The 27,361-nt window shown below is 35.5% G+C and overlaps 1 non-coding gene across 1 annotated transcript; it reads left to right on the top strand.

The window, feature by feature from the left end:
* The first annotated feature begins 7,159 nt into the window (after nucleotides 1–7,159).
* TRNAV-UAC (transfer RNA valine (anticodon UAC)) lies at nucleotides 7,160–7,231 on the top strand. The gene has a single exon. It is a non-coding gene; the product is annotated as a tRNA-Val (tRNA).
* The last annotated feature ends 20,130 nt before the right edge of the window (nucleotides 7,232–27,361 follow it).

The following is a 27,361-nucleotide window of genomic DNA, read 5'->3' as shown; positions in this document are numbered from 1 at the left end:
ATTTAGTAGCAACATAGATGACATTTTTAGCACATGTTCTTGGTCATCAGTAATCTTCACTGTCATAAACAATGGCTAGTGTGGAACTCCCAAGCCATAGAGGGCCCTGAATAATTGTTGAGCTAGGATGATGTCATGAATGTATCAAATTAAAATTAAAAAGGAAAATTATTCCAGGTCTATTAACTTTTAAGTAGGGAGAACTGATTGAAAAGGTGCAAGAGAATATATCCACTCCATTTCATTTTCTTTGCTTGATAACGACTCAATCACAAATTATACAAATTATGGAACACAAACATTATTCTCCTTGTTTTGTTTGGAAATCAAGACATTTTGTTATAAATTTTATATGGGTGCATATACACAATAATAGACACATACATGTGTGGAGAAGAAGATGAAGAAAAAGAAGTCTTAACATGGAATGAAATCCCAACACAGGGATATGCCACTGTAGCAAGATAGCCTGTATACATGAACATTTAACTGTATACTAATATAAGATTTTGAAATTTTTTGCTAGAGATATAATCCGCCTCTCTTTGCACCTTTTGGGGCAATTGCTAGTTTTAGTAAGTTAAAAATATGGTCTGCATGATTATAGTTTTTATAAAGATTATAGATCATGTGTCAAATATATATATATATATAGCTCTCTTAGCTACCTCCTCATAGAGATGGGAAAGGATGGTTTCGGTCATCCGTGCGGGATTAGGGTAAAACCCTAGGGTTTTACTGCTGATTATTGTAGTCTACTGGAGCTGAGTACCGTTAACCGACTGTTGCTGCCCGTCGTTTCCATTTCTTTCCGTCACTTTCGATTTTCGATTTCTGGCTAGGAACATGGGGGACACTATGGAGGTTGAAGAGCTCGATTATTCCGAGGATCCCTTTCCGAATCGTGTCGTATTTGGAACCCCTGTTTCTCCTCGCCAGCATCTGGCTCACAACCCACACCTGAACCTACACCACCTTTATCGTCGCCGGTGGTCTCATTTCCTAGGCATTGCTCTGCGCCTCCTCTCTCCGGGTCGCTCTCAATTGAATCATCTGCCTTGGATGTCCCTCCCCTTTCTCTGGGTACCCTACACATTTTAACCGTGAACACACCCCCATCACCCTCATTTGATCATCACCCATCCATTTCGACATTTTTCTCTATGCCTCCTGCGGACATCCTGGCTTCTGAAGCTCCAAACCCTCCTTCCTCAGCTCATCTTCCATCGAGTTGCTTTGAGACCCCTGCGGTGAAGGTTAAGTCTGCAAAAAAAATTCCCCCGGAAGGCGTCCCAAATCCTTTGGTGGACCACCCTTCCGCTCCTCGCACGAGCAAGAGGAAGACCAAGTGCATGAAGGCTACCACAAAGGATATCACCATCAGATTTGGCGAGACCTCTATAATCGGGGAGGCTGCTTTCATGGCTAGTACAGTGCTTGTTGGGCATGTGCATGGCAGAGTGTACTCGGCCAACACACTGACCCTATGGGTTAAGGAGATATGGGGTGGTTTGCTGAAGGAACTGCCTGAGGTTCAAATCCTTCCCAGGGGGTGGTTCTCTATACACTTTGCAAAGGAAAACTACACTGATTTGGTCCTTGCCAGGTACTGGCACATCGAGATGGCTCCGGTTCTTCTCAAGCGGTGGAGTCCGTTATTTGACCCTGAACGAGAACAAATCGGGGCAGGACCTCTCTGGGTTCGCTTGCCAGGGCTTCCATTACAGTACTGGTGCGAGGAAGTCTTTATCAGGATTGGAAATGCTCTCGGCACATATTTGGATCACGACCGTACTTTTGTGGAATCGAAAAATCGAACCCTCGCCATATTCTGGTCCACTTGGACACCCGCGAGGGTCTGGAGGAGAAGATAACACTTTAGTGGGGGAAGTACATCAGGGTCCATATCTTGGACTACGAGGGGGTTCCGTTTCGCTGCCGACGATGCCATAAGGTGGGGCATATCTTCAAAGATTGCCCGCTTAACAGGAAAATAGAGGATGCCCCAAAGGCTACACTTGCTCCATCCAGGATTGATTCGCCGGCCATTTTGCACTCTCCTGCTCCGAGTCCTACCCCTACGGCAAGTTCTCCTCTGCACAAGGCGGTGGATGTTGTACGCAAACCAATCTCTCTGCCGCTTACCAAGGCTCGAGCTACTGCTGAAGCCGTGAAAGCTTCGGGTATTCCTCTGATCCCTTCTACCTCATCTTTAGATTATAGCACATCTGTTGTTGCATATTCTGTTTATACCTCCATGGCTCACTGCACTATGTTGACTCCTCCTCTTATTGCCACTACTGCCCCCTCTTTGCCATCACTTTCTACTTCCTCCATCTCGCCATCATCCTCCGGGGTCTCACCTCACATCATTATTTTCTCCGTTCCCGAACCCTAACCAATGGTACCCCGGTTCGACGGACTGGACTGGGCCTCACCCTTCTAGGTTCGGTTCCATTGTCATCCCGGGGGAGGAAATCTGATCTCTCCAAAGCCATAAAGCGTGCTAGGGCAGAGGTAGCCTCTGGCAGACAATCCACTCTTGACGGGGTCCTTAGAGCTTTGAATACCCCGAGAGGAGTTCCCCCATGAAGTGTCTGTCTTTTAACTGCAGAGGCATGGCTAGTGCCTCCAAGAAACTAGCCCTACAGAGAATTTTTGAGGTGGAATCGATTGATATTATTCTGCTACAAGAAAACCTTGGTCCGGCTAATCACATTACCTGCTCCCTGCAATCTCTTGCCCCGAGTTGGACTTTCTTGGCTATGGATGCTGTAGGGAGATCTGGAGGACTTGCCATTAGATACAACCCTCGATCCATCAGGGTTGATGCATCATGGGGTGGCTCTGGATTTATGGGCATTGATATTTTCTCGGCTGAGCTTGGAAATAACCTTCGAGTTGTTAATGTTTATGGACCCTGTCATCAGAGGGAACAGTTCTAGCAACATTTGTTAACTCTCTCAATCCTTACTTCTGATCACATTATCATTGGAGGAGATTTAAATTTTTCCTTGGGTTTCAGTGAATCTTGGGGGTCTTCAACACAGGTGGATGCTATCTTGGGATACATGACAAACCTTTTGGAATAGACCAATTTTGTAGATGTTCCCATGCAAAAACCTCTTCACACTTGGAAAAATAGAAGGGTGGGTGAAGCTGCACTGGCTCATAGGCTAGACATATTTTTAATGAAAAGTCCTCTCCTACAGCATCTGCACCATTACAAATAATGGGTGGGCTCGGGGGGCATATCGGATCATTCCCCTATCTATCTGGGGATTCTGGGACCTCTCCATAAACCTAAAACCCCCTTCAAATTCAACCATGTTTGGTTACAGGACCCTGCCTACATTGGTTTGGTATCGGATTTCTGGGCTGCCAACCCGATTAATAGAGTTGAATCTTTGGCAAAAGGATTCTGTAATAATCTATCCAAGCTCAAACACCTTTCTATTAATTGGGCTAGGGAGAAGCTTATAAGGGAGAACTCTCAACTGGTCCAAATCGAATCTAAGCTGAGCTCATTGCTTGATGAAAGAAGTCTGGGATTCATTTCTGCTGAAGACAAGTCTCATTTGATTGAGTTGGAAAACCAGAAGGCACACATACTAAAGGAGCGAGAGGAATCCCTGAGATTAAGGAGTAGAGCCATTTGGCTGAAAGCTGGTGATGACAACACTAGATTTTTTCAAAACTATGCAAAGGGGAGAAAGGTTTCTAATACCATTTGGAATCTTCCTCTACCTGAGGGAGGCTTTGCTGACTCTTTCAATAAGCTCTCCCACCTTGGCTCTTCTCATTTTCAGAACCTTTATAAGAGCCCTCCTAGAGCAAATCTTGCTGATATTATCAATGTGGCTGGCCATTTCCCAAGATTTGTCAATGAGGAAGAAGCAGAAGAGCTATTTGCACCGGTAACTTCTGGGGAACTTGAAAGCACGTTAAAATGGTTCAAGAAGGATAAGAGTCCAGGCCCAGATGGTTGGACCATTGAATTCTATCTTGCTTTCTATGAGATCTTGGGACAGGATCTGTTGAAAGTTGTGGAAGAAAGTAGAATTACAGGATCTATATACAATGCCATCAATTCGACTTTCATTGCCCTCATTCCTAAGTCTAATTCTCCATCCTCTTTCGATGATTATAGGCCTATATCTTTGTGTAACTACTTATATAAGATTATATCTAAGATCATTGCCAACAGACTCAGACCTATTCTCTCCCGGCATATTGCACCTCAGCAATTTGCCTTCCTTGAACACAGACAGATTCATGAAGCCATTGGATCAGCTCAGGAAGCCATTCATTCTATCTGGACTAGACACCAAAAGGGCATCATTCTCAAGATCGACCTGTCAAAAGCTTTTGATCGGGTCAGCTGGCTTTACATTAAGATGCTTCTCACCCATTTGGGATTTCCTCATAATTTCATCACTTGGATTATGGCCTGCATTACTACCCCCACCTTCAGTGTCCTCATAAATGGCTCGGCTTCTCATTTCTTCCATTCTGAAAGGGGGCTAAGACAAGGCTGCCCACTATCTCCTCTCCTCTTCCTGATTGTCGTGGAGGGACTTAGTCGTTTAATTGCAATGGCTAAGAGGGATGGAGACCTTTGTGGCCTCAAGATTTCTGATGATTGCTTTCTTACTCATCTCCTTTTTGTGGATGACGTTCTTATCTTACTGGATGGTAGCATTCGGGATTCCCGCACTTTCTCCAAAATTCTCCTCCTTTTCTCGTCTACCACCGGGATGTTAGCTAATCAATCTAAATCTACCATCACTTTTGCTCGAACCTCCATTCATGAGTCCCATTTTGCACATCAGCTTTTTCCTTACTGTATCCACCCTCTGGATAGGGGACTCAAATATCTGGGATTTTGGTTAAAACCTACCTATCAGAAGATTGCAGATTGGGTTCTGGCTTGTTACAAAATTGGAGAAAAGACTTTCCATTTGGAGTCATAGATATTTATCCAGGGCTGGCAGGCTCGTCCTTATCAAATCTGTCCTAGAGGCCACCCCAGTTTTCTGGATGGCACTTGCATGGATTCCCAGGAATATCCTAACTCGTTTGCAGCAACTGTGCAATCGATATCTTTGGAACGGGAATCAAGACAAAAGAATTTTTGCATGGATTAGCTGGAAAAAGATTGCAATGCCAAAGAAATGGGGCGGATGGGGATTAAAAGATCTCCCTCTTTTCGCGCAAGCCCTTGCTGCAAAAATGGGTTGGACTCTACTGACTGGTCAGAATCTATGGACCTCTATCTCATATCACAAGTATATCTGGCCACAAAACATTATGGATTGGGTTCGACTGCCAAGTTGGCCGACTGCAGGCATCTCATCAGTGTGGAAGGCACTGCTACATTCTCTTCCTCATATCAGGGACAATCTGGTTTGGAGAATTAATGATGGTTCCCTGGCTCGTATAGGTCTGGATCCTTGGACTGGAGGAGGAGGAAGACATCTGCTATCTAGAGATCTCATACAGTATCTTCACTCCCATGAGATCAGGGTAATTTCAAATATAGCAGATCAACAAAACACAGGTATATTTTCCCAAGCATGGAAATCTGCTCATCAACTTGATCTACCCCCATGTTGGCACTAGGAATGGCAGGAATACATCTCTGCCCTATCTGAATCACACATCAGGATAAAAGAGGGCCCTGATGAACTAGTATGGTGTCATGCGGAGAACGGTATCTACTCTCCAAAGTCAGGATATATATCCTTGATTCTCCACAAAAGACCAGAACAGATTTCATATTGGTGGAAGTATATTTGGAAACTCACAGCACCTCCTTGAATCAGATTATTCTTCTGGTGTATTCTTAGAGATAAAGTGCCCACGGGGGAACACCTTTCTCATAGATCCTTTTATGGGCCAACCTGGTGCATCTTATGCAAATGCTCATCGGAATCGACTACTCATCTCTTTCTGCATTGCTCCGCCCTGCATACTCTCTGGCAAAACTTATCCTCCTCCATTCATTTTACTGGGCAATGGGCTGGCGATGATCTTGGCAGAGCTTGGGACGACTGGTCTAATAGACACAAGGGATCCAAACTACAGAGCCTCCCCTTGATTGTCAGCTGGTATATCTGGTTGGCCCGCAATCGATCCATATTTGATAATAGACCAGCGTGTTGGCCACACATTGTGGCTGGTATAGTTTCAGCTTATAATGAAATGCCCGACCCTCTGCCACCCAGAGAGCGCAGACCACACGCACCTCCTATCATTGACAAAAGCACACCTTGGGTGTTTTTTGATGGCGCTGCTAATCAGCGGGGCTGTGGTGGTGGCTTCATTCTTTATATCAGTGATCAACATTTCTACAAAGTAAAGATGGGCTTAGGAGTTGGAACCAATAACTTCGCTGAACTCATTACCCTCCGACACCTACTGCATTTCTCCTTGGGACACCATTGCATCAATTTAAATATATTTGGAGACTCAAAGATCATCATAAACTGGTTCAATGATATTACTGCATGTCACATACACACACTCAGTAATATATTGAATGAAGTCAATATTTTCAAGGCACAATTTAACAACATCTCTTGCAATCATATCTACAGGGAGCATAACAACAGTGCTAACCAACTATCCAAGGAGGCCTCGGCACTACCCAGAGGAGAGTGGATGATTCAGGAGCAGCGGGGGTCAAATGAATACCGCTATTTCCATCGTCCATATATAGACCAGCACTACCAAAGGGTCATGAGCCCTTGATCACTGGCTGTTTTTTTGTTTTACTACTGAAAAACATGAAAATTTTTGTAAATGTACATAGACATATATGATAGTTTCTATTTTGAAGTGCCCTGCGTGGCTTATGTATAGGCTTATAACAGACTTTTACAACTGATATTATGGCAGATCGCCCTGCGTGGTGTATCTGGCCAGTATATAGTTTTTTGTGTCTTTTTTTGAATCAGTCCGTGGTGACTAAGGATATAGCATATGCAACAGCATCTACAATATGTAATTTTTCTATGATTAATGAAAAATTATGGATTTTTCCAGTGGAAAAAAAAAATATATATATATATATATATCTATATATATATATATATATATATCAATGGCTATAAATGTAGTTTTCAGGATTTCCATAACTCTTCACGTAATTCTTTAAAGTGTGCTAGCTCAATGGAAGAGCGTCTGCCTTACAAGCAGGAGGTTGGTGGTTCGATTCCACTGTGCGCTAACATGAATTAATCAACGATTTTGTAGTTTATTTTTAATTAAATGTTTTTTATATCGATTTATTTCAATGGTGAGATATTTCTAGATTCATTGTTTTATATTGTCTCTAGAGAGACAATAGCTAGTATTAAAGACATATTGTCTCTAATTCGAGTGTTGTCTATAGAGAGACAAAAATGAAATTGTCTCAAGAGAGACAAAAATGAATTGTCTCAAGAGAGACAAAAATGAAATTGTCTCAAAAGAGACAAAAATGCCTGTGTTATATATTGTCTTTATAGAGACAATTTTTTAAGACAATAATCTTTAAGACAAAAATTTTCAAGGCAATAATCTGTAATACAATAATTTTTGAGACACCCGCTTAAAGACAATATTTAAGACAATACACAAGTTTATTTTTTGTCTCAAGTTAAGGCAATTTACCCAAAAATTGTCTCAAATATTGTCTTAAAACCCACCTTTTTGTAGTAGTTATTTCACCATTATGGAAATCCATCTGCCACTGCATAGCTACCAACTTATCTACTTCATTTGCTACCTGGAGGGAGAGCTAATGAATGAAATGTAGGAGAAGGTCAATGTTGACTACAGGTGAATGAGGATAGTGAGGACATTCTTGGGTATCTTCCCCATCATTACCATGCCTACAAGGTTACATTAGTCCCCAAATATCGATCTTCCTTCTATATCCAAACCTGTCTCTTTGTAGAATGCCTTCGGAGCCCCCCCAGAAATTACGATTAAGTGGCAGAGATATAACTCCTTCTAACAAGAATGTAGACTGAAATGGAAGACTATTCCAAGGATGGAAGCTACATTTTACCAAATTGGAAGCAAATTCTAATAAGGAAACTTGTGAGCTCTCCTTACTATCCCTTACAGATCACTTTGCCTACTAGGTGTATGGTCCACTTTTCTCTTTGTCCAAAGCTACTTACAATGACATGAAATTAAAAAAAATTTGTAGGCTACTACAACATATTCCAAGACTGAGCGAAGCTGCAAGTCTAAAATTATCAATGCTAGACACGTCGATTATTGATCGTTGATTTTCCTTCCAATGGCAGACACTTCAGGAAGGGAAAAGAAGGAGCTTGGCTTCTTACTCTACGAATGATGACCCACTCTTGACAGATAAATACTAATATTGTTGTGCATGTTTCCCTTCTCCATGAATGTTTGATGGGATCATTGATCTCTCCACATGAACTCAATCCCATTCTCTAAAGTTATTGTAAATACCAATGCCAAGGTCATACACAACTCACACTTGGGATTGAAAGTCCAAGGCCGATCGAGCTAACAAAAAAAATTCAATTACAAGAGGGTGTGTGGCTATCATGTTGCCCCAATACTCCTTCCCATAATAAACCTTATCCAATTAAGAGACTCGCATCAAATGACATTGATTGCACCCAATTGCAATCATGTCCTTGGATTTGAGAGTTAAATTATGATTGTACCCATTGGCTCTATAGAGTTTGAGATCAATAGACTTAGAGAGATATACGATTGCCATTAACAATCCCTTATGGCCATTAACAATTCATGGGATTTTTATTTTCCCACTAACTTCTATTTGTCCTTTCTCTAGATTGCAGGCTTGATTAGCTTGTTGGTTTTCCATTTTATTCTAACTTCTTAGGATGTGATAAAAGCTTTTATGATGGAAGACTTCCAAGATGCTCTTGATCATTTACAAAAGTAGATTGAGCTTGTTGGATTTGGAATGTGTGTTGCTTGGTGAAATATTAATAGATATGAGAGAGAGTCTCTAATAATAGTTATTCTAGAGATCCTTAGGTCCTTGGTTAAGGACAAACCTAGGAGAATACCATACAATTCCACCATGTTATTGGTTTCTTTCCCCAAACCGCATGCAAATTTAACTTCTTAATGTTCAATGAGATCCCATAGGATCCCTCCCCCTCCTACCACCCCTACATTGGAGCTATAATTGGATATTAATGTTGCAGATATACTTAATTGTCATCTTCACTTTTAATTTTCACCATTCAATGTTAATTTAGAAAAAATCATCTCTATAATTGCCTTCCAAATTCCTAGTGCTATTTTTCATTGAATATTTCTCATTTCTCATTAGAATCCTATTCAAAAACTACAATGTGGATGATATGGAAAAATGAATTGCACTTTTTTACAATTATATGAAAAAATGTATTATATGAAATGAATTTTTTTTTAGGTATGTAGTATTGTTAAACCATGGTAGGTCATGGTATTGGCCCATGATATTGTAACAAAAATTATTTACAAGTTAATAATCTCTATAGTAAAGTGAGATTAAATCTTCATGGTTAAGAATCTTGTTACATTTGTTTTTTTAAATGTAAATTTTTCTGTTATTTTTATAATTATTAATAAGAATTTAAAATAAAATTTTAATTTAGCTTATTTTTATAATTATTTATTATTTAATATTAGTAATGTGAGACTTATCATGCTCCATGGACTTTGGATTTCAATCAAGATTCTGATATTACCTTTGTGTCAGTGTGGGTCTAGCTGCTACACCTCTCTCTTCATATTTCAGAGCCTAATGCACTAAAAGACATTGCAAACAAGTTTGGCTGCTATCTGGATAAAGCATAACCAAAAGGAGGTCAATTTTCTTATGCTTGCATCTTGTTTAGGTAAACCTTCATTACCATAGGCCCTAAAGATAAATCTAGGAGAATGGATCCATATCCAAGAATTGGAATATGAGCAGATTCCTTTCAAGTACAATGATTGTCATACTCATGGGCACTTTGCCAAAACTCACCCCAACCAAAAAAAGATGAGTAGGTCAAAGCCCCTCTTTCTAAAGATGTTAGTTTCCAACCAACACAAAAGCTAAGAAGGAATCAACAAAACAAGGTTGTAGCCCCAAAGAAATATGTTGAAGCAAATCCAATGCCATATCCTTCCTTCATTGAAAATTATGTTGAGGCTCTTCAAGATCTAGAACAAGACGAAGATACCCCTCTAGATGAAACCAAAAATGAGGATTAGGGAAATAAAGAAGTGTCAGTGGAGAATGAAGAACATGCCTCTCCATAGGTTGCCTCTCCAGATTTAGAGTCATGTTTTCTGGAAAGAACATTGGCATTGACACCCTCTGCTCTTGTGGATATGAAGAGATATACACCAAATTTTTACCAAAAATTTATGGGAATTAGAGCTTCTCATTCAAATTCATGCACAAGATGCAATGCTAGAAAATCCCTCTCCTAAAATCCAAGGGAAATACCTCTCACGAGAGGTACGAAATCCAAAAAAGAAAAGCAAGAATGAGAAACATATCATAACTTGGCTTCAAAATCTCAACTCCTCGTGGACTCTCTATTCTAAAAGACTCCCAAATAGCTCAATGTATTGTTTTTTCATGTTCTTATGCTCACAATTCATAAGAATTTCCTCTTGTAAACATCTAGAAGGACTTGTTGAGTTTTTATGGATATTCTTATCTGATAATTACTTCGTATGGGTTCTTAATATAATTCTTAATTATTCAATTTCATCATAAAACAATTATATGGAAGATATTTAACTGTAAAAATTAGGATCATAAAGAAATAGCCAAATTAAGAACATAAACAATTTACCTAGGGAAAACCCACACTACAAGGAAAATACTTTCTACCAGAGGTTATAACGGAGGTATTTAATGTTATAAATTGGCAAAAATTGTAAAAAAAACATCTGCTAAAACATTTGTTTGGGATAGAGGAGGTTTTAACGGAACTTCATTACATTTGAAAAAATATGGGTGGCCAAAGGTTCTAGCAGATGTTTTTTTTCCAGTGTCCTTAATGGAACAACTAGCATCGGTGAACTACATACATAAAAGCATCGGGAAACATACATAACTAAAAGCATCGAGGCATTGTATGCAAATAATACAGGTGCATAATATATACAGCACTAGTGCTAAGATATACAAAAGCCCCAGGGCGTTCATCTAAGGAATGACACTAGTGCACGCAAAAATTAATTATTGTGCTAGTTCTTTTTTTAAACTTGCAATGTCGATGCATATCATCAGTACAAAGGCCCTAGTGCATTAGTTATACAACAGGACTGGTGTTGTTAGTTCTCTTAAAGCACCAGGCTAGAAATAATATTTTGTAGGACAGGGAAGTTAGTTATATGAAAGCATTGGTGCGTTAAGAATCACAATGCACTAGGGTGTTAATCTCAAACATGATCGGTGCTTGAAGGAATAAACACACCTGTGCTCTCATTTTCTTTAAAGGAATTGGGCATGCAAAAAGACATTGCCACGGTGATTTTATATAAAATAAATGCACCGATGTTTTTATATGTTATAGACACACCAGTTTTTTGAATGATATTTTCTCTTTTTTGGAAATATCAACCTGTGACAGTGCAATTATTGTAAATTTTTTAATCCATTATTCATCGAAATATCGACATATATCTTATAATAGTATTCATATAAGTTAATCGAATTATTGCATTTGTATATGATGTTTGGAATAATTTGTCATATTATCATATTTCACATCTCTTCATTATAATATTTAATCATCCATATATTTAATCAATGGTGTAACATTTCATGGAGACATTGGATAACATAATAGAATAAATTAAAATTAATTTTATTATATGTCAATAAAAGGCTCTTTTCATACAAAATTGGATTGTTATTGATAACACGTTGTCTTTCAATTGGGACACTATGTCCATTACATTGAACAAAATCTTTGATTTTCACAAACAATTATTTCAAAAAATACAACAGGTTGCATTGATATCCAAATCATCACCATTCTTTGTTGGAGTTGTTGTCATTACTCAAGTTACTTCCATGAATTGGGTTATTTGGAGAAATGTTTTGTTGATTTCATTGATTGTTTTTGTCTTCTTGAACTTGCAGTTCCATCTGCAAAGATAAAAATCAAGTGTAATGAGTGTATCTACATTGTTGACAATAATGAAAATTAAAATAAACAAAATACATCAATATAAATCAAAAATCAATGTACCATAGCAAGAAGTGACTCTTGAATTATACACATTCTTTCAAAACCAAATCTCATGCCTTCTTTCACCAACTCTTTTGGTAGCATAGTTCCATACTTTGTTTCCTACAAGTTGTATACCTCATAATAAATAATACATTTAATATAAAGGATTTTTTTGTTCTATTAATTATAAACTCAAAGAATTAAAACAACATAGATACTTACAAATTCCACAATTAATTTTTGATATGCCAACATACACTCACGATCGTTATTTAACCTAATTTCAATCAATTCTTCTAATGGCTCTTCTTTGTATGTTAGCACCTATTTGAAAACATTCAAGGATGGTTGCTATAAAAAACTTAAAATATACACAAATGGAACCTTGAGTTGTTATAAGGAAATATTAACAATTACTCACAAACTTTTGAAATCAACCCTTTTCTTCATTGTCATCCTATTTTATGCACTAAATGAGTTCCATATTGTTTTCTTTTCTACAAGAAAATACTTGAAAATAAATATTAATGCTAAATTATTATTTTATATGTACAAATTCAATCACGATTGCATATATTTGAAGCACGGCATTGTTGAGATTGCTCTTCCTCTGATGCAATTATATTCATTTCTTTGACCATCTCCTTATACACTTTTTTGGACATTCAAATTGGCATGTTTTACATATCATTTCTTTGTTCATTTGGGATTTTCATATTCTTACTGAAAAAATTAATAAACTATTTTTATAATGATATATGAAAACTAAATATAACAAAATTGATATTAAAAAAATTAATGGTTTATAGTAATATGTACTTATAATTCTAAAAAATCATTTTATACAATTAGGAATATTACCTTTTGAATGATTCTTTTTTTGTTGTTGTATATTTTTGTTATTGCAAGTCTGACATGCCTCATTGATCATTTCTCTAGAAACGCTTCCTGTAGTTTATAGATTGTTTGAAACATGTTATCTAATATTCTTAAGTATATTATTAAAAAAAAAAAACTCATATTGAATAGTATTTTTTCATTCACCTGATAATTTTTCTATCAAGCTTTTACGCTCTTCTTCTCTTATATTAGAAAAATTGTTATTGACCATATTCATTTTGTGGCTTTGCATGACACACACCAAGTAATACATATTAGTTAAACTTACATATATCTCAAACATGTTAATTTTGTAAAGAATTTACAAAGAACTTGTCTTCTTCTACTTTTTTTGATGTGCTATCAGTGTCAATCAACATTTTTGTTACTTGAGACCTTCTAAGATATATTTTATCAATATACAACTTGTAGAGTTCAATATAAAAGTCATTAAATATATTTTACAAATAAATCAAATAATTTTCAGCCAAAAATGCTCTGGTAACTAGTGTGTTTATCTAAATAAACACACCGGTGTGTTTAGAACATTAAACACATTGTGCTTTAATTGTTCAGACCCACTGTCATGGAAAATTGATTTTTTAAAAATAATTTTAAATTATTACTGTGTTATTTTTAAGGATAAACACATTGAAATGTTTTAACAATTTTATTTGGAAGAGGTGTATTTGTGAGTTATATTACACAAGGAGCAATGATTAACAGACTAGACAGAATCAAGTGTTCTAATATGTAGGTGCATTGTATTACACAGGGAGCATCGATGCATCATATTACAGAGGGCGCACCGTGGAATATATAATCGTTTAAAAAAAAAACAAAGGCATCCCATAGGGTTTGGATTTAATTCAAAAATTGATTCCCCTACTATACATGTCAAATGCCCTATATAATAACTACACAAACCCATTAAATCTAAAATCTCTTAATTGAAAACCCCTAATTATGAATTGGTAAAGGAAGTTAAAACCTAAGGTGAAATTTTGCAAGAAGAAACAAGAGTTTAAGGTAAATATTGAGTTTTTTTGTTTTTTGACTGAATTTTAATTAAACTTAAATAGGAAAGCAAATTGTAAAAAAAATTACTAGTAAAATCTATAGTAAATTTTTTATTATACAGGATTTTTAATTTTCTTTTTCTGAATTGTGAATAAATCTAATAGAAATTGTAAAATATTTTAACTGAGTAATTTAAGATTCTTGCTATCTGGGGTTTTGAGTGAATCACCATACCTTTCAACTTTTGATCTTTAGGCGAATCCAAAATATTTTGAAGCTCTAAAGTTCTTTGAGTATGTCTCTCTTGCAAATGATCTCTCTTTTAATTAAACCCTAACAGAAATTGTAAAATTTTTTATTAGTAAAATAAACAATAAAATATATAATAATAATAAAAAAAAGTATTATGCATTTTTTTTTTGACAAAATCACCATATCTTTTAGCTTCTTATATTCTGAATAGTTCTATTGCTCCAAAGTATTCTACTATTGCATATTGCTCCTGGTATGTCTCTATTGAAAATCACTCACTTGAAATTTTGGGTAAAATAATGAAATGGTGAATAACCTTTTACTATTTAAAACACTTTATGAAATTATATTTCGAAAAATCAATTTCTACTTGTTTTTTTAATATTAAAAAAAATAATAATAAAATAAAATATTCTCAGCAAGGGGTAGCTCAAGTGGCAATGGCAGTGGAATAAAGTCTCACCGAACCGGAGATCTTGGGTTCGATTCTTGTGCTACCCTCCCCAGAAATGGGGTGAATAATGGACATGTAAAAACTCGAAAATGAGAAGGTCCTACCGAAGCTTACAAAAAAAAAATATTAAAAAAAAAATTGCATTCTTTTTTTCAATTTATCTGCACATCGGTGCGTCAAGCATACTGGTGCATTTATAAAAAAAGCACACAAACATTTTCTGGGCGAAAAAGTTTTTCAACACACCGACAAGATACAATATTTTATTATTTTCGCAATCCCGAAATGGTGCGATTATTTTTTTTAACACAACAGTGTGGTTTCTATTTAAAATCACCCATATTCTAATTGTTATAAGAGCATCGAGTTGGTTGAATTTGTTTTTATTTTTAAAATTTGGGAAACAAGTGCATAGCAGTGCTGTTTTTTTTAAACGCATATATGTGGTTTTGTAGAAGAGAAACGATATGATAAAATATATATATATATGGAATGTTGGAAACTGATGTGGGTATTATTTAAACACCCCAATGCTGGTATTATTTAAACGCATCGGTGTGCTTTGTTATGATAAGTGCACCAGTTTGGTTTAAAAACTATCTGAAATTTTATTTTCACATAAAATGACATATTAATCTCAAATTATCCTTTAAGATGCATCCACATGAATTACAGTGGTTCATAGTATACATTTTTTGCTTAAAGTCGACTTATTCTTGAAAAATTGTTTGAAAACTATATTGAAATTTAAATTGTGGTTATATGGTTCTCGAGAATAATCTTAGATATGCACACAAATTTTTATTTTTTGTTTTTCTCAAATGTAGGGATAAAATCTCAATAATATCTACAAATGGTCAATTCTTCAAATTTCATCTCGTTCCATATTGTCGATCAAAGTCCTTCAGGAAGTTCTTCCTTTCCATCTCTAGTAAGTTCAGATTTTTTTTTTCCTGAATTCAGGCTTCTGTGATCCATAATGAATAAAGAAAAGTCTTTCGGTAGAAATCACATAAGAGAATTTTTTGGCTTTGAAACGCATCGGCCAAAAATTTCTCTTATGTGATTTCTACCGAAAGAATTTTCCTAAGTTTAGAATTTATTTATATTTTTATTATTTAATTGCTTTTTTTTAATGCATGTCAATTTGAATAAAAATGTATCGAAATTTGTAGGAACCTAATTCAGAATCGAGTTCAGATGCAGAAAACATTACTCCATATTATTTTCAAAAATGCCAGAAGCTCTTATCAGGAGCAGCATATCGCAAGAAGTTGGTAATAATTGGAACATGTCGTCTTCCACCCAAAATCCTAGATCAACTATGGTAATAATTGTTTGGCATAATGTAATTTCAAAACCAATTGCATTGATGTTCTTACTAATATCATTGATATTGTACTAATGACATTCAAAAAAATTTGAAATTAGGATTCTATTAATGATGAGCAACCTACCTACCATCTTCTGGAGCACCCCACTACAATGTCAACTCGAGAGAAGGTTGCATTAAAAGCAAGAATCGGAGAGGAAGAACACAAAGAATGGTTGAATAAACTACCTATTCAATTCCCACTACATACAGATTCACCAATTAGGAATGACTACAACAATAGTAGTTCTTCATCACAAGTTGGCAATGCAGGAGGCAATCAAATGGAGGTTGGAATGGATGATTACTTACAGGATTCGATTGCCATGGAGGCAATGTTGTTAGATGAATTCTAGAACGATGAGCTAGGGGATGATGCTCATATCATTGATACTTTATTCAAAATCATGAAATTTTCTTCCACCACCCCTCTCTTTGGACATGGTAGCAATTCAAAATCTACCCAACTGGGGACAATGATGTTGTTGTACGATGTGAAAGAAACGTTTGGCATGTCGAATACATGTTTCTCGACAATATTGAGGTAATTAACTTGCATGATCGATCAACTTCCTTATGTTTTATTAGACAATCAAATTAAAAAATGGTTGATTTTATGAATGTTAAATATTGACATTGTATAATTATATTCCCCACCAAATGCAGGATATTCAAAGATAAGGTTCTTCCAAGTGATAATGTCTTGTCGGGTAGCTGTGAAGAGGCAAAGTAGTTGTTAAAAATTTTGGGTGTTGAATACATATCATATCATGCATGTCTGAATGATTATATTCTATATATAGGAGAATATGTAGAAAAAGAGATATGTCTGAAATGTGGGCATGATAGGTACCGTAATTAAAAAAAAATGGTAAATCACATGGTCCTCCTCATAAGATATTGAGGCACATGCCTATAATCCCAAGGATTCAAAGACTCTTTTGTTGCAAAGAATTAGCTATGTTGCAGGGATGGCATGCCTCACACAGAAGTGAGTCAAGATTTATGTGAATCCTAATAAATCAATTGTCATGAAACAGATAGAGGATACATGGCCTAAAAAGTTCAAGGATGAATTACGAAGTCTGCGACTCAACATAGAGATGGATGGCATCAACCCTTATTCCCTCCAAAACACTAACTATTCTATTTGGCCTATAGTAGTGATCAATAACAATATCTCCTGATGGTTTTCCATGAAGAATGAACATCTTATGTTAGCTCTCATAGTCCCTGGTAAAAGACAAGTGAAGAATATGGATGTCTACTTACAACCATTGGTAGATGAATTGAAGTAATTATGGGAAGGGATACATGTGTACAATGTATTAATACCCATCGCAAAAGAGAGGATTTTTATGTTATATGGCATATGTGCTTACACCATACATGCTTATCTAGGCTAATTAGGAGTTTTCTCTTGTAAATTACATTCTTATTGATATGTTTAGTAACAATATTGTTTCGCATATTAATTTAATTCGCTGCAATTGTTCAAATCTTCATGGTCGCTAATGTTTCAGCCTGTATACTATAATTTTGTAGGTCTTGTAACAAAATGGTATTATGGATGTAAATGTTGTGGAACTTCTCTGAAGGCTAAGTGGTTCGACCACCTACGAAATCCAGTGTATCATTTCTCCAAGGTATTCCTCCTAGAAGAACACCCTTATAGAAGAGCAACCTTTTCTTTCAATTCTAAACCAAAGAGAACCCAAAGGCATGTAATAATGACACCAATTGAATGAATTAGTGCATATGAGAAAGAGAAGGAGAAGGAGTTTGCAGAAATTTTCGATTCAAATGGAGAGCCTATGTTCGATGATCCAAAATTATTTGACACGTATCTTGAGAAATTTCCCATTGGGATGAAAAGTAAATCTATCTTTTATGAGCTCCCATATTGGGAGCATATTAAGATTTTCCACTTACTAGATCCCATGCATATATTTAAAAGTGTTTCGTCATATTTGTGGAGGCACATATCATCGAAAGAAAGTGACACCATTGGCTATTAGGAGAGATCTTATTTCTTGATCTTAGACTTTTGTGATCCATATTGATCATGAGATTGTCTTTCAGATTTATCACGTCATTAATTTATGGTCGACGTTTCGAACCATCTAATTTGGTTCATCCTCAGGACAAAGGTGAAAAACTCAATCTATCGAGATATTATTTCTTCAAAAATTAGAAAGAAACATTGGCCAAGACAAGAAACTGGAAGATAGGTTGGTCCCTCTTGGTCTTCCAAAGAAGGAGATGTCCCATGGATTTTAAAGAAGGGTGATCCTTTTTTGGAAAAGGAATTTATAATGAGTATGAGGGTTCCTTCTTTATATGGGTCTTCACAATGATGTTTCTTCATTGTGGAAGATCATTTTTCGGGGTTGAAATCGCATGACCATTTGAACCTTCTAAGAGTACATATGTCAAAAACATGCTTTTATTATTTTTTTATTTTTATGTAATGTGATATTTCAAAATTAATTTTTGTATAATGTATTATTTACTGTGCAATGTCATTATCCTCTGCTCATGCATGGGTGTATGAACCATGTCTTCCCCCAAGACCTACGATGTGCCATATTTAAATTATTTACATTTCTATGCTGAATCACATCAAACGAGATTCGTATTGCTAACATTCCACGGTGGCGTCAAGAGATAGTTGAGATTGTTTGTATGTTTGAGAAGGAGTTGTCGACAAGTTTCATGGACTTGTAGGTTCATCTTCTAATTCACCTAGTAGATGAGGTTAAATCAGTTGGGATCATCTATTGTCATTGGATATTCTTCTTAGAGAGGTACATGAAGAAATTGAAAGCTTTTATTTGAAAAAGGGAAAAACCCGAGGGGTCTATAGTAGAGGCGTATATATCATATGAGTCTTTCTATTGTGTCAGTGAGTACATCAAGCAGATCGATAACACACTAGGTTTAGAAATTTGGGACGATGAAAGGGATGAAGAGAAAAGAGAATGGGAGGTTCTTGAAACAAATGGAAAGAGGCGCATGATAAAGAGTAAGTGCAGGCTTATCATTTGTCAAATTACTACACAACTTAATTATTCACATTGAACTTCATATTAATTAATACTTTGATCTCTCTCTCTCACACACACACACACATATATTATGTTGGTTTGATTTGATCATCAGTGAATTCAGAAATTGAAACCATCAACAAATTCATTCTTTACAATATGGCAGCGAAACAACCATTGGTCGCATTATACGAAGAGAAGAATTTAAACAAGTGTGCCTTATCTGATCATTTAAAAGAAAATATGCCAATGGGATGTCGTAACAGTTGGGTTGTTGATCAAGCCAGAGATAAATATGGTGCATCTGGTTGTTACTTGTGTGTTGAAGAGGATGTGCTAAACACAGGGATTGTATGCAGAAACTCAGTAATTATATTCTATTTTTGTACAATTTTAACTTCATGCTACACCATTGAATTGTATATATGTATATATATATATTATGTTCAGGTTATTAAACACATGACACTATGATTATAGGTGCATTTGTTCTCATCTATGTGGGCATATGGAAATCATTTTCACACGAAGGATGTCGATGATGGATGCATGACACAAGAATGTGGAGTGGAAGTCGAGTTTGACCAATCTAGTTGTGCTAGCTACCGCGATCAAAATCTAATGTAGGGGACATTAGGTTACATTGGAAAGATGCAAGAGATCATTCAAGTGGACATCTCTTTGTTCCAATGTGTTATTTTTAGGTCCAAGTGGTGGAACACCTTTGATCGAAATAATGTAAAGGATTATTGTGATAGTGGGTTGATATCTATCAACTCTAGAAAGATGTGGCATGAAGCTAGGGAGCCTTATGTTTTCCCAAACACTGAAACCAAGTGCTTTTTTACCCAGATGTGTTGGATAGGGATTGGTGGTTCATATTAAGACATGACCCTAAATCAAACCATATTTTTGAGACCAACAGTGTTATCACACCAAGTGGGGAAGCTAATCAAGGTGATGACAATGGAGAGTGATATGTACTTGTTATTTCATCATTTATACTATTGTTGTATGTTTTTGTTGTCATTATTTTGCTAATTATATTATTTTTTTTATTCGTCTTGTTGACATTTTATAATATAATTGGTAAGATTGACAAATGTTTTTACATGTTTTTTGCAGTGGAAACATTTGCACAGTACTTAAAACTATTTATTTCTAATTGAGTACATTATCTATGATGATAAGGATTCAAGGTCGCAACCCTTCTCAAATAGGAACATATAAAGCTCACCGTATTTGTAATGGTGATTAAGAGGAATTTGTTGGACTTTTAAATAGACTTGGTGATGCCTTTTTTATCTCCTTTTTAGCTCATGTGAAATAAATATATATATTTTTATGTATTTATAACTAAGTTATTTAAATTAGACATGTCTTTATCATTGTGAACATGATGTAATATTAGCTAGGAGAAATGTGAAAAACATGAATTTTAGTGACTATCTCGTGATAAGTATGTGGAAAAAATAATATTTTATGAGTTGTTCATTAAGAAATAATCAAATATATTATTTGTCAAAAGTTTAAATCTAATTTATTATCATTTTTGTATTATTTAACTCATATTTATTATTAAAAAGAGTTAAATTTAAACCAGTACAATAGCAAATAAAGAACCAAAATAGCATCAAATTGTTATATCTTTATTACTAGAAAAAAATTCACTTACCTCTTTAAGGGAGAACTTCCAATAGAGGAAATCTCCAACTACAAGTAACTTCACATGAAGCCTTATCATGTTACATTTCTTTATCCTCATCTTTAGAGAGAGAAATTTCTAATTTAAATTGGTAAGAGTTGCAATAAATATTAAATTTAAATTGCTTGAAAATCTCATAACTTTAGCAATAAATTAAATTTTATAAAAATAGAATTTTTTAAGTTATATTAAATCTAAATTAATTGTGCTGAGAGGTGCTCTACAACTCAACATGGAAGAGATGTTATCACGTTACCAGTAAAATAATAATTTAAATTAACAAATTAAAAATAGTAATTAAAAAAAGAAATTAATTACAATACTTAAATTTACACCTTAAACTTATATAACTTTATATAGATATATAAAGTAACATAAAGCTAAAAAAAATAATTTAGCTTTTACTATGAGGAAGAAATGTAATGAGTAAAAAAAATATAATTTGCTGTTTACTGCAAGGAAGAAATATATTTTTTTCAGATGACAAGAAATAGTATTATTGACATTGCATTACGTGTAATTCATTCTATGTTCCATTTACATGTGATATTTAAAACATAAATATTTTGTAAAAAAAAATATTTCACTGGCAACCATAAATAAAATATTTCAGTGTTCATATTAAATAACATGATTTTATAGATACTTTATATACAGAAAAGTAAAGTAATTAAAATTGAAAATTTTCTTATATTTTCACTTTAGTGAGAAAGATTGAGAGAATTCTTATTCCATTAATAGTTGCTTTCAAATTCAATGTATGAGGGATATTTGTAAATTTTTTAATGTTTAATATGGATTTGATATGTAATATTTTACAAAATATTAATAATAAAAATATTTAAATGTATACATGCAGGAAAATATTATGATGGGGCATATTTTAACATTTTAATATGGATAATATGAATTATAAATAAAATATTTCAATGTCAACTACATATATATTATACCAACCTAATCTTTTTATATCAGCCTAGCTTTACAATCATAGTATCAACCATACTAAACTTTGTAATCTATAAAAGTACCTTTGCATTTTTTTAAATTCATTTTGCATCAATTTCATATATAAAAGTTTGATGTAAGTTCACCAATACACAATTTATAATAAATATTATTTCATAAAAATAAACATCATGATGATAACCATCTAACAATCATAAACATCATCTAAGATACACATTCGAATTCACTACCATCATCTAATTATATACACCTCTAACACATATAAACATCATTATCTAGCACACAAATCTAATAGGGCATCATCATTGTGATCACATCTAACAAAACACAAACATTTTAATCTAACATCATCACCACACACATCCTCAAATTAATATAAATCTCATGTCAAATAACTACTATATTCACATACACATCTAACTGCAAGCACATTAAATGAACATATCTAACATGACCTAACAATATACACATCAACACCAACATATAAATTAAGTACATAAATATGAATAAAAAAAAAAATTATATATATATATATATATATAACAAGTCAAATAACTACATCAAGTCAAATAAGTGCAATCAAATATCTGATAAAACAAACGTAGTGCTAGGACGGTCTACAATAGAAGATGATTGATGGTCAACTATTGCATTATCAATGTCTGTCGAACTTAGTTGAGGTGGAGAAGGAGGTGGCTGGTATGCATGAGTAGAAGACGACGGATGGTCAACTACATATACGCCCTGAACACGGTCTAGTGAACTCTGAGGTGGTGGAGGAGGTGGCTTGTATGCTCAATCAGAAGAAACATGAAGCGCATCCTCTAGCTCTCCCATCTCATCATCAAGTGACTGACGAGGAAATGTACTACTATAAGGATCACTGACACCCTGACTACCGTGATATGATAGGGTGGCACGACCAAAAGCATCATGATCGCCACCCTCATCACCCTGATCATCATCATCACCACCCTCATCTAATCTACCTTCTGTTGCATGATGTTGGCCTGCATCCCTCATTGATGTCAGTACCCTACTATCTCCAATGATCTGCCGCATACGAGACATTATCTTGTGCGGACAGTCCTTGTACAAACCCATGAAACTAGGATCTGCGATGATATCTTGAGGCCTTACAGGTGGATTCCCACATCAAATAAAACTCTAGCCAATTTGTCGCAGTAGTCCATCCAAACTCAAAGATCAGGCCTACGGCCTAGGACACCCATGCCCCCCTGAGGATGTGCCTCACCCTCTTGGGCCTCACCCATCTCTGCATCTCCTCTGACATCTAGTGGAAGAGGAGGCACGTCCCCATTAAATGTGACAATATCTACAAAATATATAGTACAAATAAATAATTAGACAATTTCATTAAAAAATTTAATAAAACAAGTTAAATAACGTGCTAGAATAAATTTTATTCTAATTCATTAAAACAAGAAAATGAAACTAGCTAATTAATTTAAATAAAACACTAATATGACTTTTATCATCTAGAGGCTCAGCCACTATGAAGAAGATGTTGGGATACCCCCTCCAATAAATCCCCGTGTATGGAAACACCAATGTGACAAACGCATGGTCATCCTCACTGGATAATTGCACCAATGCCTTACAAAAAATACTGGTCGGAAACTCTGGTGGGCCCCCCTTGGGCATCGTTTGCCCCCACATGCACATTTGGACCTCAGTGATTGGCCTAAGAGGGAAACAGACAAATGTAGGCCTTGTCTCTAGAAACCTCTCAAAAAATAAACAAAAAAGCTCAAAAGCAAAAGGGAAGGTCTCCCTCCCATGTCTCAATGCATGACATCTATCTAAAGCCATGCAAAACTACCTCAAAAAAATGGCAGACCATCTGATGCAACGTGGCACCTAAATCAAAGAATCAACATAATACAAAAGAGGGAAATTAATGTGTTTCCCATCACTACTAGAGTGTGTAATGGTGGTGACTAATAACGAGAGGCACCTAACCTCTTGTGCAGCAAAAGAAGAAATTTGTAGCTCTCCACCACAAACTCGAAAATCTAATGGATGGACCACATGAGGCCTGACATATCTTAGAGTGTACATAAGTTGACTCTTCGTTGCAACTCCATGGGGGACATCAAGGAACTAGGGAAAATGCTTCCCTCTCCTGGATAGGCCAGTGATAAAGTATATGTCCTCCTAAGTGGGCCTATAACATGCCCTAGAACCGACATGAAAAGCTTTCTCTTGGACATTCCATTGGTGGATCATATGCGCCAGAAAGAAAGAGTGCGCCTTAAGGGATGTAGCCTCCTCATGGTACTTGAGGATGCCTACATTCCTCAAGAATGTTCAGGTCGTTGCAGCAATAGAGAGAGGGTATACATCTCTCTCCCTCTCTTTGGCCTTCCATGTTCGGATCATATTGTATGGGTCCGCCTACTACTCCCTATGATGACATATCTGCTACATGATTGACATATAAAATGCATCAGCCTGATACATAAATTAATTTTTTTATGAAATGAAACATGCATGTATAAATATGGAAACATAAATTTCAATTAAAAAATAAAATAAAAATTACCGGTGAGCACAAAACACACACATACATTGGCGTCGATGCGCATTACCCTAAAACCGCACCGCTTTCGGTATGCACATAAGTATGGCGCATTGATGTTGGTTCACAATTTTAACTTTTGAGTGCGGAAAACTTGTGCGCCGGTGCACATATATTACCTTTTCACACTGTTACGAAACGTTCAAATTATAGAACGCACCGAGCTATGGCTATATTTTTAAATATTAAGATTAGGGTGTGTTTGGTAAATATAAATGCATCGGGCATGATGCACCAATGTACAATATGTTGCATCGATCTCGATGCATTTTATTTTACAAAATGCACCACAACAAAAGCGGTGCATTATGTTCACGCACTGAATTACGGTGCACCCTGTAAATTTACAGGGCACACCACTATCAGTATGAGCCAAACGTATCAAATGCACCGTGCGGTGAAAAAAATAATTGAAAAACAATTTAAATATAGCCTAATTTACAATTCTAATATGCTAAAAATTAAATTACAAAGAAACATAGACATTACCTAGACATTTTGTCATCAAGGAGGCATTGTGGACACGTAATGGAGAAAAACAAATTTTAGGATGGTTTGAAAAAATTGAAAACTCAAACAGTGAGCATGGTACGTGATGCAGGAGCATGAGGCTTGAAGACAAAAGGCTTCGAATTTATTCCAAAAATACAAAAAAAGTTTACAAGCAAAGGAGTGGGATCCTTTAGCTGTCAATTTACAAGTTTTCTAGATAGGATTTGAGCTAGGATTTAGGGATTGAGTGAATTTATAATTAATTCAAGTTGTTTAGATTTAGTTAAGATTCTTGAGGAGAATATCAACCAAATTAGGTATTGTCTAAGATTAGATAGATTCGATCCTTTGATTAAGGATATAATTGTTAGAATGAAATGGTATTTATGTAAGTTCTGAATGATTGTAAAGGGATTTTTTGACTGATTTGGCTTGATTAGGCCGTATAAGATTAAGTTACAGAAACTGTATCTCTGTGTATTTGTATATAATTGGTCAATCCCAAAGGAATTTTATTCCTTCGAAATATCTCTGAGTTCTGTTGATTTCCAGTTTAACTTTTGAATTAGAGTATGTAAAATTTGCATTGTATCGCCCAATCTTGCATTTTCCGTGTTTTGAAATAATTTGGTTCTGTTCTAAGAACATCGGAGAATGTGGTTTGAGACATTTTAAATGTAGCGGAGATGTTAAGCTTGGCAAAACATAGAAAAGAAACCTGACAAAATCGTGTTAACCTAAAGGAGTCTAGAACCGTCTAAATTACAGATCCAATAGATCTAACAGTCATTGCACGTCAAGAAGCTCGTGTGTTAGTCCAAGAAGAAAAATGGTTTTATCAGTGTAGCTATTTAGCGGGTGGAGAAAAAGTGGTAAGCTATCTTTAGAAATTTTAAGCAATCCCATTAATTGATCGACACATAGCACTCGGTGGAGAGAGAAAACCACTTTATCAGGTGGGTAAACATTGCACAAGATTCTCGTCCGATATCGTTGTTAACCGTCAGATAAAATGTGCTTTGATCAATGGTGGTGGATTTTCGATTAGTTTTGTTGATCGAGGAACCAACAACCGTCGGATCTAAAGGTAAGATCAACAGCAGAGAGTTAGTGTGAAATATTTAAGGAAAAGGCAGACACGATAGGGAGTTAACAAAAAATTTTAAACGCTCTTTTAATTCCGTGGAATTTTAAAAGGTTATCATATTGTGGGTAAAAGAAACAGTTCTGCTAATTTAGCATAATAGCCAAGTTTGGAGGTAGATGATTGATACTTCAAAGGAAATCCAAGAAGAAGTTCCACCTGAACTTGAAGAAATCATTTATGGGTTTGAATGATTATCCATTACACCTGCACCCAGGCCACCAGTATGAACGGATGGTGAGAAAGGGAAGCACCAACGTCAGGGAACTTGCATGTGGAAAGAGTGGCACCGGTGCTTTAGATCTCTCCCACATTGTAGATTGTAAAAATGAAAATTACGGCGAGGAGGTTTTTTTCATTTAACCCTCCTCTAATGTGTTTTCCAAATGCACCGATGCAAGATATATCCAAAAGAACCACTTTTTTTTTAATTAAAAATATCATGGCACTTTTCTTGAGACGCCCCGTTGCATTTCTCTATAGGTACTACACCAGTGAAGTGTTTTTACTATAGGACCGCCATTTTTCTAGAATTTGAAAACTTCCTAGTGGTTCTCTTTAGAAGATGGCTCGGGCCATTTAATTAACCATACCACATTTGGGCTTCGTTGGAAAATAGCACCACATTTCCTTGAAATTTAAAATTATAGTGATTCTCCTTACTAGTCTGAACTGAGACGTTTTACTATATGATGGGCATCGGTGTTATCGACTATTCAAGAACCAATGCATTATGCTATGTAGTGCATCGTGTTTTTTTATTTTATAAAAATAAATTTTCGATGGTGCACCATGTTATTTTCAACATTTGTGCTTGTATGGATAGTAAATCATTGGTGCTTGTATGGATATTAAAGCACTGGTGCATTTGTATATTTTATACACACTGTTCAAAAAACATTCGTTGTCTACCCACCTTCGTTGTTTAGGCTATTTTTATAGGGGCTTCCGTAGTTCCATATGGTGGGAAACCCAACAACCTTTTCCTTAGATAAATCAGTAAGTTAAACAAAGATACATTAGTTAAATACAACCAACCAAATATCTAGGTCAACCCTAGTGCACTTCCTCCTAGTCAATTCGTGAGTCTACCCATTCAAAAAATTTGGTCTTGTAGTTTCCTTAGTAAATTTTGTCCTACAACATGCCTCTAAAATTCGGTCCTACACCCTTTGAAATTTGATCCTGCAACTCT

This window comes from Pinus tabuliformis, chromosome 3_1, assembly GCF_031772625.1.
Source record: "Pinus tabuliformis cultivar Carrire ecotype Pingquan chromosome 3_1, CPIR1, whole genome shotgun sequence".
In the NCBI taxonomy this organism is placed as follows: Eukaryota; Viridiplantae; Streptophyta; class Pinopsida; order Pinales; family Pinaceae; genus Pinus; species Pinus tabuliformis.
The sequence above is the reverse complement of the archived record's forward strand: the minus strand, read 5'-3'. Positions and strand labels throughout refer to the sequence as shown.